Below are 17,037 nucleotides of genomic sequence, written 5' to 3'. Positions count from 1 at the left end.
CGTGTTGTAGGTTATTAGGCACATCAGCTGGTTCCACATTGAACGATGTAGCAAAGATGTTCAATCCCACTTGTTTACTTTTCACATCCTTGAATCTTTCCTTAAATGCCTGTTAGTTTCCCACATTTACCAGCACATTCAACTGCCATAGAAGGCTTTTGTCCTTCCAGTGCAGGGCGGGGTGGGGGAGGGGGGCGGGGATGCACCGAGTTATTCCTTTTGAGTTGCACTTTCCACAGCCTTAATTTAGCTTTAAATGACTTCACATTTGAAAGCAGGAGCTGAGAAGCTGGTCGGGACCCGGCAACTTGACATTCAGCTCTGAGAGGTACTTGATAATGTCCACCGTGAACGCTAGATCACACAGCTACCTGCTATCACTGAGTTCCCTGGCAGGTTTTCCCTTCATCTCCATGAACTGCTTGACTTTATCTCATCTCATGAGCATGTTCCCGTGACTCAGCCACTACACTTCACACTCATAAATGAGATCACCATACTCAGACTCAAGATCATTCAGTAACTCCTTAAACAGGTGGCTGTTGAACCCTCTGCTTTTGACAAAATTTATGCATGACACTACTGTTGACAACACATTGTTGAGCTGCAATGACTGTGCACAAAGACTTTCTTGGTGAATGGTGCAGTGGCACATAATTAAATTACTTGAATCAAAACTGAGATGATTCAGTTCTTTCTTGACAAATGCAATTAACCCTTTTTGTGAGCCAGTCATGGCTGGAGCTCCATCTGTAGTAAGGCCACTTCACTTTTCAAATGTTAGCTCAAATTTTTTCATTGATAAAACAAGTCTCTCAAACTCTTATAGTGCCATGCGTAACTTCCAGTGACAGCAGCTCCTCTCGCATGTCAAACTCTGTGGTTATCCCACGAATGAAAACAGCCAGTTGGGCAGTATTTGTTATATCTGTTGTCTCATCACAAACCAGAGAGAAAAATTGGAACTCTCCTGCAGAATCCTTCAGTGTTTTTTCAGTATCTTGTGCTAAGTCACTAATCTGATCTGAGATGGTTCTCTGAGACAAACTAACACTCTGAACAATTTTACTTTGTCTGGTGCTAATAGCTCAGCAGCAGCCACCATGCATTCTTTCACAAACTCTCCATCTATGTGAGGCCTCAGCTGCTTTGCGATTAGCTTGCTCACTACATAACACGTCTGAATAAGGTTGTCTCTGTCACAACAAGGCCTAGTGAAAGTGGCTTGTTGTGATTCCAACCTCCGCTGAAGAGCACTGGTTTTATCCAGATGCATTTGGCCTCCCAATTCATTGAGTTTAGCATGTTTTGAGCTGTAGTGATGCTCCAGATTGGCTTTTTTCATTACTGCTAACACATCGCCACAAACTAGGCACACAGGTTTGCCTTTGACTTCTACAAAAAAGATAATCTTTTGTCCATTTCTCTTGGAAAGATCAACACTCTGCATCAAGTTTTCTTTTCTTTGTAGTCACCATTTGTAGGATGTCACACCACTTAAGTTTTAATAACTATCCAGTGTGTTTGTCACCAGCGATGCGATTATTTTGTTTTGACTGTTGTTCTAATCCTGCATCTTAAATTTGGAACCTATCCAACAATCATATAATTGACTCTTGAGGTTTCTTTCTGTGTACTGTAATTTCCTTAATCTTTATCTGAGATTCAGTTTTTGTGAGGATTGTTGATTACGGATGTATGGATAAGGGTTGGATTAGAGTTATCATCTGTGTCAACAACATCGCTGTCCATCATTTGAGGCAAGTCGTCACTTTTCCGAGGGCTCATCTCATCACATCTCCTCTCAGCATCACCAGATGGCTGTAGTCTCACCACAGAGTGTTAACACGTTTGCAATGTATACACTCCCAGCCTGTCTGGCACTGACTCTTCTGAGTTTATTACCACCAAACCAGCACTGCATGAAATGCTAAAGGGACATTGTAAGAAGAAACAGAGAGAGAAATAGAGAGATAGTGAGGAACACAGGCATAAAGAATGAAAATGGCACACTAGCTGATTTCACTCAGTGGATAGAGTGTCAGCCCACAGACTGAAAGGTCCTGGGTTCGATACAGGTCAAGGACATGCTCCTTAGTTTCACGCTCATTCCCGAACCCTGGGTGGGAGGTGTGCTGGAGGCAACCAATCAATGTGACTCTCTCACATCAATGTTTCTCTCTCTCCCTCCCTTCAACTCTCTAAAAATAAATGGAAAAATATCATTGGGTGAGGATTAACAACAACAACAAAAGAATAAAAATGGCAACAAATAAGTAACCATCAAGAAGAACATTAAATGTAAATGACTTAAATGCTCCAATCAAAAGACTTAGTATAGCTGAACGGAAAATAAAACATGACCCATATATATGCTGTCTACAAGAGACCCACCTCAAAACAAAAGACACACACAGGATGAGAATGAAGGGATGGAAAACATTTTTTCATGCAAATGGAAATGAAAAAGGGCAGGGGTAACAATACTCATATCTGACAAACTAGACTTCAAAATGAAAGCTATAACAAAAGACAATGAGGACACTTCATAATACTGAAGGGATTGATATAATAAGATGATATAACCCTGATAAACATATATTCCCCCATATAGTAGGGGAATTTAAACACCACCGGATAGATATTCTAGACAAAAAAATTAACAAGGAAACAATGACCCTAAATGACACACTAGATAAAATGGATTTAATTGGTATTTATAAAACATTTTACCCCAAGCTGCAAAATATATATTCTTCTCAAGTGCACAAGGAATATTCTCAAAGATAGACCACATGTTAGGACACAAACTACGTTTCTATAAATTCAAGAAGATTGAAACCATATCAAGCATCTTCTCAGCTCACAATGGTATGAAACTAGAGATCAACTACAATAAAAACACCCCAAAGCATTCAAACACATGAGGCTAAATAGCCTGTTATTAAACAATGAATGGGTTACCAGTGAGATCAAAGAAATAAAAAACTTCCTGGAAACAAATGAAAATGAACACACAAACACCCAAAATCTATGGAACACAACAAAAGCAAAACTGAGAGGGAAGTTCATAGCACTACAGGCCTACCACAAAAAATAAGAAAATTCTAATAAACTAACCCTACAACTTAAAGAATTAGAAAGAGAACAACAGGAAAAACCCAGAGTAAGTAGAAGGAAGGAAATAATAAAGATTAGAGCAGCAATAAATGACACAGAAACTAAAAAAATAAAATAAAATAAAAATACAAAAGATCAATGAAACCAAGAGCTGGCTCATTGAAAAGATAAACAAGATTGATGAACCTTTAGTTATATAATCAAGAAACATAGAGAGAGGACCCACATAAATAAAATCAGAAGTGAAAGCAGTGAAGTAAAAACTGACACCACAGAAATACAAAGGATTGTAAGAAAATACGTTGAACAACTATATGCCAAGTGGATGAAATGGACAAATTCCTAGAAAAATACAACCTTCCAAAACTGAATCAGGAAGAATCAGAAAACCTGAATAGCCTGATAACAACTGATGAAATTGAAGCAGTAATAAAAAAAAACTCCCAGAAAAAAAAAATAAAAATTTAAAAAGCCCTGCCCTGGAGGGCTTCACAGGGAAGTTTTATCAAATATTCGAAGAACTAACACCTATCCTCCTCAAACTATTCCAAAGAATCAAGAGGAAGAAACACTTCCAAGCTCTTTCTATGGAGCCAGCATTATCCTAATTCCAAAACCAAATAAAGATACTACAAGAAAGAGAATTATAGGTCAATACCCCTGATGAACATAGATGCTAAAATCCTCAACAACATATTAGCAAATCGGATCCAGCAATATATTTAAAAGATCATACACCATGACCAAATGAGATTTATTCCAGGGATGCAAGGCTCATTCAATATAAGCAAATCAATAAACGTCATCAAATAAACAAACTGAAAGACAAAAATCACATGATTATATCAATAGATGCAGAAAAAGCATTCGACAAAATCCAACACTCATTTTTTTAAAATATGTTTTTATTGATATCAGAGAGGAAGGAAGAGGGAGAGATAGAAACATCGATGATGAGAGAGAATCATCAATCAGCTGCCTCCTGCACACCCCCTACTGGGGATTGAGCCCACAACCCACGCATGTGACCTCACCAGGAATCAAACCTTGACCTCCTGGCTCATGGGTGGATGCTCAACCACTGAACCACACTGGCTGGACCCAATACACATATTTGATAAAAACTCTCAGCAAAGTACAGATCGAAGGATCATACCTCAACATAATAAAGGCCATATATGACAACCTGCAGGCAACATCATAATCAATGGGCAAAAACTAAAACCATTTCCCCTAAAAACAGGAACAAGACAGGGATGTCTGCTTTTACCACTTTTTTTCAACACTAGTAGCTCTGTGCACGAATCCATGAGCCAGTAGGTCGCTGCTACCCTCCTGTAGCTCTCCACCCACTGCCCTGCCCCGTCCTGTAGCTCTCTGCCACCCGCTTGTAGCCAGTAGGTCGCTGCTGCCCTCCTATAGCTCTCCACCCACTGCTCTGCCCTCCTGTAGCTCCCCCCGCCCCCCTCCCTCCTTACCCCCCTCATAGCTTGCTGCTCTGCCCCCTCCTATAGCTCTCTGCAGCCTGCTTGTACCTTGCTGGCCCACCCTCCTGCTGATCCGTGATCTAGTCCTGACGCTTGGTCCTTACGCCTCAGGGCGTAAATGTCTAATTAGCATATTTCTCTCTTATTATATAGGAAGTAATAGTAATGGAGGACCTAGCCACAGTGATCAGACAAGAAGAAAAAATAAAAGACATCCAAATTGGAAAGAAGAATGTAAAACTCATTATTTGCAGATGGGGTCCTCAAACAAGGGGGCCAGTTCTATGATATTATACATAGAAATCCCTAAAGACTCCACCAAAAAATAGATTTAATAAATGAATTTGGCAATGTAGCAGGATACAAAATTAACACCCAGAAATTGATGACACTTTTATACACCATTAATGAACTCTCAGAAAGAGAAGCTAAAAAAACAATCCCGTTTACCATTGCAACAACAAAAAATTGATACTTAGGAATAAACTTAACAAAAGAGGTAAAAGACCTGTATTCGGAAAACTACAGAACATAGAAAAAAGACATAGAAGAAGATATAAACAAGTGGAAGAATATACTGTGTTCATAGATTGGTAGAATTAACATCATGAAAATGTCCATACTACCCAAAAAATCTATAGATTCAATGCAATCCCTATTAAAATACCAATGGCATATTTCACAGATTTAGAACAAACACTCCAAAAATTTATATAGAACCAAAAAAGACCCTGAATAGCCCCAGCTTTCTTGGGAAAGAACAAAGTTGGAAGGATCACAATACTGGATATCAAGCTCTACTACAAAGCCACAGTAATCAAAATAGCCTGGTACTGGCACAATGTTGGTAAGCATGAGACTTGGTTGGAAAGTTTGTGAGGAGGACATTCTGAGAAAAGGGAAGTGTGTGGAAGGCCGCCTGCCCTGTTTATCAGAATTCTGACTTAGGGGAGACTTAGGGAAATGTCGAAGGCGGCGCCCCTAATTATTCCTTGACCTTTCCAAACAAGTCTGTGCATGTGCAGTCCCCCAGGTGTTTACTGGAATCCTTATGCTTAATCGCTGGATGCCTTTGCCTAGAAGACAATGTAAACACACGTGTCCTCCCAAGATTACTCAGCCTAATGACTGTATCTAAAGATAAAAATTCTAATAAAGGCCTAATGAGGCAGGCAATCGAGGCTGCCTGGCTGCTATGTCAGGTTGTCCCTTAGCCTTCTCTTTCACAGTGAAACTGTGTTGGAGTAATCTGTTCATCTGTCATTCAGGTGTTGCTGGTCAGCACTGGCAGCACAAGAATAGACATATAGACCAATGGAACAGACCAGAGACCCCAGGAAATCAACCAAGCCATTATGCTCAATTAATATTTGACAAAGGAGGCAAGAGCATACAATGGAGTCAAGACAGTCTCTTCAATAAGTGGTGTTGGGAAAATTGGTCAGGTACATGCAAAAAAAATGAAACTAAACCACCAACTTACACCATACACAAGAATAAACTCAAAATGAATAAAAGACTTAAATGTAAGTTGTAAAACCATAAAAATCATAGAAGAAAACATAGGCAGCAAAATATCAGAAATCTCACATTGCAGAATTTTCACTGATACAACACCTAGGGCAGGGGTCCTCAAACTTTTTAAACAGGGGCCAGTTCACTGTCCCTCAGACCATTGGAGGGCTGGACTACAGTTTTAAAAAAAACTATGAACAAATTCCTATGCACACTGCACATATCTTATTTTGAAGTAAAAAAACAAAACGGGAACAAATACAATATTTGTATTTGCATGTGGCCCGCAGGCCGTAGTTTGAGGACCCCTGACCTAGGGCAAGAGAAACAAAGGAAAAAATAAACAAATGGAATAAAAAGCTTCTGCACAGCAAAAGAAACCATAAGAAACCATCAACAAAATGAAAAGGGATCCCACTGTATGGGAGAACATATTTGCCAATGATACATCTGATAAGGGGTTAATTTCTAAAATATTTAAAGAACTCATACAACTTAAAGGAAGAAAAATAATCCAATTAAAAATGGGCAGAGGACTTAAATAGACACTTCTCCAAACAGGACATACAAAAGGCCAAGAAACATATGAGAAAATGCTCAATGTCATTAATCATTAGAGAGATGCAAATTAAAACTACCACCTCACACCTGCCAGAATGGCTACCATCAATAAATCAACAAACAACAAGTACTGGTGAGGATGTGGAAAAAAGGGAACCCTAGTACACTGGGAGTGGACATGCAGACTGGGGTAAACACTATGGAAAACAGTATGGAATTTCATCAAAAAATTAAAAATGGGTCTACCATTTGACCCAGTGATCCCACTTTTAGGAATATATCCTAAGAATCCTGAAACATCAATCAGAAAGAATGCATGCATCCCTATGTTTATAGCAGTGCTATTTACAATAGCTAAGATCTGGAAACAGCCCAAGTGCTCATCAGTAGATGAGTGGATAAAAAGGATAAGGTACATACACACCATGGAATACTATGCAGCTGTATAAAAGAAGGATATCTTACCCTTCATGACAACATAGAGGGACCTGGAGAGTTTTATGCTAAGTGAAATAAGGCAGGCAAAGAAAGACAAATATCGTATGATCTCACTTATATGAGGAATATAATGAACAAAATAAACTGACAAACAAAATAGAGCCAGACATGAAAACATGCAACAGACTGATGATTCTTAGAGGAAGAGGGGGAGCAGGAAGAGTTTAACCAAAGAATTTATACACATATATGCATAACCCATGGACACAGACAATAGTGCAATTAAGGCCTGGGTAGGAGATGGGAGTGGTGGGGAGGGGTTCAATGGAGAAGGGGAAGGGGACATCTATAAAACTTTCCACAATAAATATACATTTTTTAAAAAATAAAATAAAAATAAAATTTTTGAATGAATGAATGTATCTACAAGTGAGGAACCTGAAATACTTTTACTACCTTCTTTCTGGCCTGGATCCCTTTAACTCTCATCTTCTCTTGCCTGGTTGTGCTTCTCAGCATAATCTATGGCTTAGCCTTCAGACTCTGGTCTGCCTACTACCAAGAGGAGCTTGGCTCTCTTGGAGCTTCTCCTTAATCTGCATGAGCCTGGCCTCACAACAATAGTACCTAGTAGATAGCATGTGAGAGACTCGCCCACTCAACAAACATTTATGAGTACTTAAAATGTACCAGGCCTGTAGACAAGTATAACTCAGCCCAATCCTAAGGAGATCTCAGTCTTGTGAAAGAGACACCACCAGCAAAGCATTCTAACAAAGAGTAAAAATTCATGAAGGCATGCACAGAGAGGTTTTGCAAACTGCTGGAAAGCACTACAACCATCTTGGAAAACTCAGAAAGGCTTCATGGAAGAAGAGAACTTGATCAAGCTCCTTAGCTTCTCTGGATTCTTGTTTTCTCATGAAAAATTTTGATTCAATGAGCTTTTGTTTCCTTGTTCAAATCATCTTCTAAGCTCTGTCCCATGACCTTGCAAAGAGCAATTGATGGTCTTATTAGACCTAAGCCTGGAGAGCTTCTAGGTATGTTTGATTTTCCAGAGAAGTTCACAAAGTTCACGGCCTGCTGTGATGATGTGGTAAGCAGAGCAGGCAGAAGAAATATCTATTAGTAAATAAAAAACATCACTCTTGGCTTAGTCATGGAATTCTGAGAAGCAACAGCACCCAGTGAACCAACCTAGAGATTGGCAATCATGGGTGAGACTAACTTTATCTACAGGCATGTGACAGAGCTCTAGAAGGCAAACTTTATTTTTTTAATATATTTTTATTGATTTCTAGAGGAAGGGTGAGGGAGAGAGAGATAGAAACATCAATGATGAGAGAGAATCATCGATTGGCTGCCTCCTGCACACACCCTACTGGGGATTGAGCCCACAACCCAGGCATGTGTCCCTGGCTGGAATCAAACCGGGGACCCTTCAGTCTGCAGGCCAATGCTCTATCCACTGAGCCAAACCAGCTAGGGCTAGAAGGCAAACTTTAAACAATATATACAGTATCCACTTCCTCAAGCCACAGGGCAATCTCCACATACATTCCATGTGGAAGGCAGCTGATTACATGTACAGGCCTTTTCTGCTGTCCTTGTACCTTAAAATTATGATGACCATGTCCTACCATTAAATAAAGCAGTCTAATACCATCAGTGTGCCTTTAAATCAGCAGTTCTCAACCTGTGGGTCTCGACCCCTTTGGGAGTCGAACGACCCTTTCACAGGGGTCGCCTAAGACCATCGGAAAACACATATATAATTACATATTGTTTTTGTGATTAATCACTATGCTTTAATTATGTTCAATTTGTAACAATGAAATTGGGGGTCACCACAACATGAGGAACTGTATTAAAGGGTCACGGTATTAGGAAGGTTGAGAACCACTGCTTTAAATGATGGTTTCAATCTCTCTTCACCAATATGTTATAGCATATACCTGATTTTATTCTTAAAACAACACTGAGGATGGTAGAAAAAAATACCTACTTTACATGTAAGTAAATTAAGCCAAAGTAGATTAAACAGGTTATTGTGTACTTACAAACAAGTTGTCTTTGGGAAAACACTATAGGATTTAATGTGAACAAAGACAAAAATTTTAAGTGGAAAAGTAGGTTGGAGGGTAAGTTTAATTTTAAAAAAATAGATCATTAAATTATTGACAGTATTATTTCAACAAATGTGGCTGTAACATTTTCAAAGGTTATTTACAATATTTAAACATAGACTAGGGATAAAGAATTAGAGGAAAGTTGGTTTTTTTCCATTTTATTTTACAGAATACTCGCAATCAAGAAATCATTACATTTCAGTGTGTGCCAATAATTCTAAAACAAACGCTAAAATATTGTTTCTTATGCATTACCAAAAAAATCTATTTAGAAATAATTCTGTGAACATCATGCTGATAAATCCTACCATTTCCCCTCTAGCTTTCCCAATGTTTGGTGGGAAGGAGATTTTTGTTGCAAGTTCCCCTCTATAATCCTCCCATTTTAAAAACCCATACTTAAAAGAGACAAACTTGTCTGACAAAGTCATCAGGCAAATCCTGTCTTTCTGAACAAAATATTTTTTATCCCAAGGTCTACAATACCTTCCACTCTGCCACTACCACCAAGTTTCCCCTGCCATCCAAATTAAATGTAATCTGTTGATTGCAGCCATTAAATGGGCATTAAAAGATGGCATAATAAATTAAAATGGTATGAATAAATTAATAAGATATCCCTGATAGCACCTGGGAAATCAGAAGACAGGTGTAACATGCCAACATCTCACACAAAGACCACCACAAAAGAATAAAGCACCAGGTATCAAAGCTCACTCAAGAAAAATTGGACAATTTGTATAGACATTTTTCTATTAAATAAATAGACTCCAGATTCAGAAGGCTTCACTGATCAATTTTAGCAAACAATTAAGAAATAACACCTATTTTGCACCAACTTTTCCAAAGAAATAGAAGAAGTGGAAACCTTTTATAACTCATTTTAGAGGCCAACATTATCTCAATAGCAAAACCAGATAAGACAGAAAACTATAGACCAATATCTCTCATGAACATAGTCACAGAATATTAGTAAATTGAATTCAGATATATATAAAAAAGATAAGATATCACCTAACCGGTTTGGCTCAGTGGATAGAGCATCGGCCTGCGGACTCAGGGGTCCCGGGTTTGGTTCCGGTCAGGGGCATGTACCTTGGTTGCAGGCACATCTCCAGTGGGGGGTGTGCAGGAGGCGGCTGATCGATGTTTCTTTCTCGTCGATGTTTCTAACTCTCTATCCCTCTCCCTTCCTCTCTGTAAAAAAATCAATAAAATATATTTTTTAAAAAAAAGATATCATGACCCACTTGGGTTAATTCCAGGAAAGCAAGGATGGCTCAACATTCAAAATCAATCAATAAAATTCACAATCTCAATAGACTAAAATAGTAAAATCATATAATCATCTCAATGCATGTAAAAAAACATTTATAAAATTAAACATCCATCCATCATAAAAAAATTTCAGCAAACTAGGGACATAAGAAAACTTCCTCAATTTGAGAAACATATCAACAAAAACCAATAGCTAATATCATTCTTAATAGTAAAGATTGAATATTTTCCCCTTAAGTTTTGGAACAAAGCAAAAATGTCCACTTTTACAATTTCTTTTCATCATTGTATTGGAGGTCCTATCCAGTGCAATAAGATAAAAAAATGAATACACACACACACACACACACACAGTAGAGGCCCAGTGCACGAAATTCGTGCACAGGGAGTGGGGGAGTCCCTTAGTCCGGCCTACACCCTCTCGCAATCCGGGACCCTTCAGGGGATGTCTGACTGCCAGTTTAGATTCGATCCCACAAGGATTAGGCCTAAATCGGCAGTCGGACATCCCTCTCACAATCCGGACCACTGGCTCCTAACCGCTCACCTGCCTGCCTGCCTGATCACCCCTAACCACTCTGCCTGCCTGCCTGCCTCATCGCCCCCAACCACTTGCCTGCCTTCCTGATTGCCCCTAACCACTCTGCCTGCCTGCCTCATAGCCCCTAACCCCTCTGCCTGCCTGATTGCCCCTAACCACTCACCTGCCTGCCTGTTCGCCCCTAACCACTTGCCTGCCTGCCCTGATTGCCCCTAACCACTCTGCCTGCCTGCATGATCGCTCCTAACCACTCTGCCTCAGCACCTGCCACTGTGGTTTCATCCAGAAGGATGTCCGGAATGACATCTGGAAGGTCGTTCGGCTGTCTGATCTAATTAGCATATTATGCTTTTATTATTATAGATTATTGTAGATATTGCAAAGGAAGAAGTAAAACTGTCTATAATTGCAAACAGCATAGTAATCTACATAGGAAAATTCTAAGGAATCAAACATATAAATAGTTACTATAAAAATATGTGAATTTAGCTAGGTGTCAGGATATAAGGTCAATATAAAAAATAAGATGTTTTTCTATTTACTAGCAACAAACTATTGAAAATTGAAAATGCTAAAAATACCATTTACAGATTAAAAACATGAAACATTTAGATATCAATTTAATCAAATATATGCAAAGACTTGTATATTGAAAAAAATTTAATGCTGAGAGAAATCAAGGAAGAACCAAATAGAGACAAATCATGCTCATGAATGGGAAGAATCAATATTGTTAAGATGTCTCTTTTTTTAATACATTTTTATTGAATTCAGTGAAGAAAGGAGAGGGAGAGAGATTGAAACATTAATGACGAGAGTGAATCATTGATTGGCTGCCTCCTGCAGGCACCCTACTGGGGATCAAGCCCAAAACCCAGGCATGTGCCCCCAACCGGGAATCAAACTGTGACCTCCTGGTTCATAGGTTAACTCTCAACCATTGAGCCACACCGGCTGGGCAGATTCAACACAGTATGAAATAAAACTTGAGTAGCCTTTTATTTATTTTTTTAAAATATATTTTATTGATTTTTTACAGAGAGGAAGAGAGAGGGATAGAGAGTGAGAAATATTGATGAGAGAGAAACATCGATCAGCTGCCTCCTGCACACCTCCCACTGGGAATTTGCCCGCAACCAAAGTACATGCCTTTGACCAGAATCAAACCTGGGACCCTTCAGTCCGCAGGCCTACACTCTATCCACTGAGCCAAACGGGTCAGGGCACCTTTTATTTTTGTTGTAGAAACTGACAAACTGGTTCTAAAATTATTTGGAAATGCAAAGAACCTAGAAATGATTTTCTAAAAAGTCTATCTGATTTTAATATTTATTCTAAAGCTACAGTAATAAAGACAATGCAGTACTAGTCTAAAGATACACATATAGATTAAGGAAACAGACTAGGGCAGTGGTCGGCAAACTGCGGCTCGAGAGCCACATGCGGCTCTTTGGCCCCTTGAGTGTGGCTCTTCCACAAAATACCACGTGCGGGCGCGCATGTACAGTGCGATTGAAACTTCATGGCCCATGCGCAGAAGTCGGTATTTTGTGGAAAAGCCACACTCAAGGGGCCAAAGAGCCTCATGTGGCTCGGGGAGCGGCAGTTTGCCGACCACTGGACTAGGACATCCAAAAATAGCTCCACCAAAATACAGTCAACTGACTTTCAACAAAAGTGCTCAGGCAATTCACTGGATAAAGGGTAGTTTTCAACAAATGGTTCTTGAACAATTTTACATCCATAACAAAAGAGTGAATCTTGGCCCTTACTTCATACCATACACAAAAATTAACTTGAAATGGATAGTGGACCTAAATATAAGAGACAAAACTATAAAACTTCTGAGAAAACATAGGAAAAATCTTATCTTGGGTTAGGCAAAGATTTCTCATAGGACACAAACATCACAAACAATAAAAGAAAATGTTGATACATTGGACTTTATCAAAATTAAGAATTTCTGCTCTTCAAAAGATAAATAACGCTGTTATTTTAAAAGATAATGTTAAGAAAATGGGGGGAGGCAAGCAGTTCGATCCACAGGGCGGGTGCTCTGAGTCTCCTGCTCGGGGCGCGCGTCCGTGCTGTCTTCGCTCGCTGTGGGTTCGCGACCCAGGGGGTGGCAGGCCCGGGATCTACCGGCTGTGAGCCGGACCCGATTCCGACTGGGAACCAGAGGAGCGGGAGCTGCAGAAGGGGGAGAGGTACTGGCTCCTTCCCGGGCCCTCAGCCTGAAGCAGGGCCTTGCGCCCCGGCAGGTGTTCAGCTCCTTTGGGGCCACGGGTCCCTTCCCCTGTGACGTATTTCGTCGCCCGTGTAGAGAGTTCGCCCCGCCCGGGGGCTGCTGTCGTAGGTGTTAGATTTCAGGGGCAGCGAACAAAGAGAAGAGGGCTGGGCGCGCCCTGATGGAGACCGAGGCGCTGCAGCCACCCATGTTGCTCCCACGCACGGCTTCTGCCATTGGTTCTCTCCCCCAGCGCCCTGAAACGACAGGAAAAAAAGCCATCCTGTTCCAGAAAATTTGGAGGCAAATGGAGCCGCGAGGGGCCCCGCCCCGAACGCTGACCAGGGAAGCCATGGAGCAGATCCGGTATTTACATGAAGAATTTCCAGAGTCCTGGTCAGTTCCCAGGTTGGCTGAAGCTTTGCTGTTAGCACCGATGTGATCAGAAGGGTTTTAAAAAGCAAGTTTGTACCCACATTGGAGAAGAAACTGAAGCAGGACCAAAAAGTCCTTAAGAAAGCTGGGCTTGCCCACTCGCTCCGCCAGCTTCCAGGCCCTGTGGAGACCTGGAAGCTGCTTTCTGCAGGCCACCGCGTGTCAGGAGGCGAAGCCTCATCCCAAGGTCAAGGTCACAGCACAGCTTTGAAGGTGATAGAACCGAATACTCAGAATGCAAACACTCCGAGGAGACAGAAGGGAAGGAATAAAAGAGTCCAGAGCCTGGAGAAGGAAAGCTTTGTGCCTGTTGCTGCAGCCCAAGGTCATCAGAGAGAGCTGCAGAAGTTCCTCACCAGCGATTGTGAGGGCACCAGAGGCACTGGCAGTAATGGATTGCCAGGTGCGCAGAAGCTGGAAGAGTTGAGGGGAAGAGAACTGGGTGACCAGAACTTCAGCAGCAAGGTCGTGCAGAAGGGGCGCGAGTTCTTTGATGACAATGAGAACTTCCTGTACAGCATTTGAACTGGAGCCTGGCTTAGGGAGATGTCACGTAAAACACAGCTGAGCGAGTATATTTGAGCTGCCTGGATTTCTGTGTGTGGATTATCCACCTAGGAAATGATGAGCCTGGAAATGGAAGGAGCTGCTTGGATTTCAATCTGACAAGGGACAGTGAACTTCACAGGGCAGATATATATGCGGGCAGCGTGAATAACGGGCTAGGTATAGTCTAGCTCCTGGAGCATGGCTCCTGGTCTGACCCATGTGGGTATTCAGTACTCACCCTTCTTGCTGAGGCTTTCTCTGTGTCAAAATCAGCCTGTGTCGCATGTGTTAGGAGTTCGTTGTATTTGCAATATGTGTTTGGGAGGAATTGAAAAGTTTTCCTTCTGACATCATTTACTTCTTTTTTTTTTTTTTAAATATGGAACGCTTCACGAATTTGCGTGTCATCCTTGCGCAGGGGCCATGCTAATCTTCTCTGTATCATTCCAATTTTTTAGTATATGTGCTGCCGAAGCGAGCACCATCATTTACTTCTTGATTAAGGAACACTAACAGTTCTGGAGCTGCTTAGTCAATTGGTTGTATCCGTTTTGTGCAAAATAAAGTGAAATGTAGCCGTCAAAAAAAAAAATGGGGGGAGAAGTTGGAAAATCAGAAAATTCTATATCTAATAAGGAACTTGTATTCAGAATACTTATAAAGAACATTTACAGTTCAATGAGATTATTAAAAAATCCAACTTAAAAAAGGGTCAAAATATTTAAACAGATACTTTCACCACAGTAATTTGAATTTAGGGAAATATAATTTAAAACATGAGAAGATATCATTGCATACCCACTAAAATATCTGAAACTGAAAAGGCTGGCATTACCAAACATTGGTGAGCATATGGATCAACAGAAATTCTCAGATTTCTGGTGAGAATGGAAAATGATAAAACCACTTTAAAAGAGCTTGGCAGTTTCTTATCAAGTTAAACATACACTTATTATATGGTCCAGCAATAAAACTCCTAGTATTTGTGTAAAAGAAATGAACTTATATATCTACACACAAAGACCTGTACATGAATGTTTGCTAACATTTTATTTAAAATAACTAAGAATTGGAAACAGCCCAAATGTTCACCAATAGGTGAACAGATAAACAAATTGTGCTACATTCAGACCATGGAATAATACTCAGAAAAAGAAAAAAAAAGAACTACTGACACATGCAACAATATGAATTAGTTTTAAAAGCAATATGCTAAGTATGAGAAGCCAGACACAAAAGGCTACACATTATAGAATTCCATTTATGAGACATTCTGGAAAACAGATCAGGTGCAAGGAAATGGGGGAGGGTGAGCAGAAAGGCTGCAAAGGAGCATGATGGGATTCTTGGAGTTGATAGAAATGTTTTATATCTTGATTAAGGCAGCAGTTACATGACTGTATACAATCAACAAAACATTCAATTAGACACTTTGAAAGGGTAAATTTTATTTATGTAAATTGTTCCCCAATAAACCTGACTCTTTAAAAAGTAAAACTAGAAAAAAAAACTATCTTGGAGAAGGACATAGAAGGGGGAAAGCTAAAAAGTCAGTGTACATGGAAGACTCTACCACTGAATGACTTTCCTTCCCGCTAACCTATATTTTGGCATTTGTATGGTGCTCACCCTGAGAAGACAGAAAAGGGAGGTAATGGTGATTTAAAAAAAAAAAAATCCCTGCAGCTAAAAGGTCTAGGCACACCTCCCCATCTTAATTAAAGTTATTCAAGAAAAAGAATAGTTCAGGTTTAGTGAAATTACAGATAGGAAAAGTTACTAACTTACCTTAGTATTAAAAACAAGTTTAAAATAACACTCTTACTAGATCATAAATGTTCTCACCACAAGAAATAAATGATAGTTATGTGATCTGACAGAGCTGTTAGCTAAAGCTCTGGTGATAATCATGTTGCAATATCCTATATAATAAAAGCCTAATATGCTAAGTGTCCGGTCAACCGTTCAACCAATCCAAGTGTAATATGTTAATGATATGCTAAGGCACTCAACCACTCACTATGATGTGCACTGACCACCAGGGGGCAGAGAGTCGACCGGTCAACCAGTCGCTATGACGTGCACTGACCAGGGGGCAGATGCTCCAACTGGTACATTAGCTTGCTGCTGGGGTCCGGCCTATTGGGACTGAGCTAGATGGGCCAGACACACCCTAGAACCCTCCCGCAGTCCCTCCCCAGTCCCAATCATGCACTGGTGGGGTCCCTCGGCCCGGCCTGCTCCCTCTCACAATCCAGGAACCCTCAGGGGGTGTTGGAGAGCCGGTTTCGGCCTGATCCCGAAGGCCAGGCTGAGGGACCCCACTGGTGCATGAATTCATGCACTGGGCCTATAGTCCTATATAATAAGAAAGAAACATGCAAATTAACCATCCCTCCGCTATGCTCAAGCCACACCCACCAGCCACGCCCACCAGCCGATCAGGAGCGAGTAAGCAAATTAATTCAGCTAAGATGGCAGCGGCCACAGAGCTGGAGCAAGCAGGAGGCTTGGGTTGCCCCCGGCAATGGAGGAAGCCAAGCTTCCCGCCTGCCCTGGCTGGCCCTGGGCTACGCTCAAGGCTACAAAGTTTTAATTATAGAAGATAAATAAATCCCAGGAAAAAAAAAGAAAAAAAGGAGAGGCTGGGAGCTTGGGTCGCCAGGGGGTGCGTGGCCAGCCTGAAAACGGCCATCAGCCCCTCACCCAGGCTGGCCAGGCACCCCAGCGAGACCCCACCCTGATCCGGGACAC

At 40.8% G+C, this 17,037-nt stretch overlaps 1 non-coding gene and 1 pseudogene across 1 annotated transcript; one reads left to right on the top strand and one right to left on the bottom strand.

The window, feature by feature from the left end:
* The first annotated feature begins 13,311 nt into the window (after positions 1 to 13,311).
* On the top strand, positions 13,312 to 14,640 carry LOC102416826 (annotated as a pseudogene).
* A 16-nt stretch (positions 14,641 to 14,656) lies between these two features.
* On the bottom strand, positions 14,657 to 14,765 carry LOC111824964. The gene has a single exon (XR_002828046.1). It is a non-coding gene; the product is annotated as a U6 spliceosomal RNA (small nuclear RNA).
* Positions 14,766 to 17,037: the final 2,272 nt, after the last annotated feature.

The sequence above is a fragment of the Myotis lucifugus genome, unplaced genomic scaffold, assembly GCF_000147115.1.
Source record: "Myotis lucifugus unplaced genomic scaffold, Myoluc2.0 scaffold_9, whole genome shotgun sequence".
Taxonomy (NCBI): Eukaryota; Metazoa; Chordata; class Mammalia; order Chiroptera; family Vespertilionidae; genus Myotis; species Myotis lucifugus.
This window is presented reverse-complemented; position numbering and strand designations above follow the sequence as displayed.